Below are 1,923 nucleotides of genomic sequence, written 5' to 3'. Positions count from 1 at the left end.
ACGTAGCTCCGTAGCTAACTGACCCATTTGGTTTTCCAAATTTTTCAGTGTTACTGCTTGGCTTTGGATCAAAGCGTCATTCTTTACCATGTACACTTTCAACAAGTTCTCCAAATTGTTTGATGCCTCACCTTGAGGTGGTTTTAGAGCTTGCTAAATAAACCCTTGAGATTGGTTGTGTCTTTGCTACAATAAGTTGTTGTTCGGTCTATTTCCTTGGTTGCTCCAAGAAAAGTTAGGATGATTACGCCATGAAGGATTGTAGAAGTTGGACTAGTGTCCTTGCCCATTCCTATTTTGATATTGGTTCCCCACATAGTACACTAACTCGAGATTTAATAGACAATTCTAAAAAGAATGACCTTTCCCACAGTACACACAGGAAAGTACTTCAAACGTACTTGGTGGCTGAGCTACAGAATTATTAGTACCATTAGTGGTTAACTATTTTATCATAGAGGAAATAGATGATATCTGAGCTGATAACGAAGTGAGGGCATCAACTTCATGAACTCCGGCTACACGTCTTCCTGAAGCTATTGAATTTGTTGGCTATTGATAGTTATTACTCATGATCCTCTTGATGATTAAGCCTCATTATAAGACTTAGACAAAATTGCACCATTCGCGAAAGCATCTACCATCAATCTTGTATGTGCATTGAGACCATTATAGAATGTCTCCAAGTGGATACAATGAGGAATCCCATGATAAAGACACTTACGAAGTAACTCCTTGAATCGTTCCCAAGCTTCATACAAAGACTCATAATCCAATTATTGGAAAGTTGTGATCTCGTTCCTTAACTTAGCATTTTTTCTTGGTTGGAAATACTTAACCAAAAATCTCTCTGCTAATTCTTGCCATGTAGATATTGAACTTGGTGGCAATGAATTGAGCCATGCTCGTGCTCCATCTTGTAATGAGTACGGAAACAACTTTAACCTCAGTGCGTCTTCAGTCACACTGGCTATCTTGAATGAATCACTCATCTCCATAAACAATCGAAGGTGGAGATGTGGATCTTCCATGGGTATACCACTAAATTGTCTCACCGTTTGTAGTATTTGAAACATCACTGGTTTCAATTCAAACCAGGTTGCCTTAATATTTGGCCTTCTAATTCATGTGTTTAACTCTCTGAAAAGTGGCACAGCATATTGTCTGATGCATCGATCCCTATCATCGGCAATAAGGATAGGATTTCGTACATGATCGGCTTCATTACCTTGGTCTTGATTCTGATTTCTAAGGTCTATCTCGACTTGTCTTTGAGCTGTTCGCTCTCATTTTTTTAGTGTGAAATTTTCCTCAATTTTAGGATCTACAGGGAGTAAATAGATAATTCAGTCTATGCTCATAAACACCTGAAAAAAATCAGAAAAATTAAAAATAATAAGTTAGTAATGTTCGAAATAAATCAAATTGAAAATAAATAATTTCACGAAAAAAAATGACTATGGAAACAGTTGACAATCCCTGGAAACGGTGCCAAAAACTTGTAACGAGTAGGTTTGTGCAAGTGTACACAGTCGTTATCAAGTAATAAGTGAGTATCGAGTTATTGTCTCCACAGGGATTGTATTTGTGCTAAGTCACTTAAATTGTAAAATTATATTAACAATTTGGAAAATAAAAACACAATATAGTTGAGAAGTTGTAACACCCCGTACCCGAGACCGTTGCCGGAGTCGAACGCGAGGTGCTAACAGACTTAATTACTTTGTTTTCACAGTCCATAAAAAAATTCCAGACAAGCTGGCTAACCACGTCACTGTTGCCTTAAAAATCATATCTCGAGTTCAAAAACTCGAAAACTGATTCCGTAAATTTTCCCTGAAATTAGACTCATATATCCATCTGTGGATTTATTTCTAGAATTTTTTGGTCAGGCCAATTTGTACAGTTTATTAGTTAAAGTCT

At 36.9% G+C, this 1,923-nt stretch overlaps 1 non-coding gene across 1 annotated transcript; it reads left to right on the top strand.

Annotated features, from left to right (window-relative positions):
- Positions 1 to 702: 702 nt before the first annotated feature.
- On the top strand, positions 703 to 809 carry LOC121215078 (small nucleolar RNA R71). Its single transcript, XR_005910811.1, has one exon. It is a non-coding gene; the product is annotated as a small nucleolar RNA R71 (small nucleolar RNA).
- Positions 810 to 1,923: the final 1,114 nt, after the last annotated feature.

The sequence above is a fragment of the Gossypium hirsutum genome, chromosome D02 (genome assembly GCF_007990345.1).
Source record: "Gossypium hirsutum isolate 1008001.06 chromosome D02, Gossypium_hirsutum_v2.1, whole genome shotgun sequence".
Classification (NCBI taxonomy): Eukaryota; Viridiplantae; Streptophyta; class Magnoliopsida; order Malvales; family Malvaceae; genus Gossypium; species Gossypium hirsutum.
This window is presented reverse-complemented; position numbering and strand designations above follow the sequence as displayed.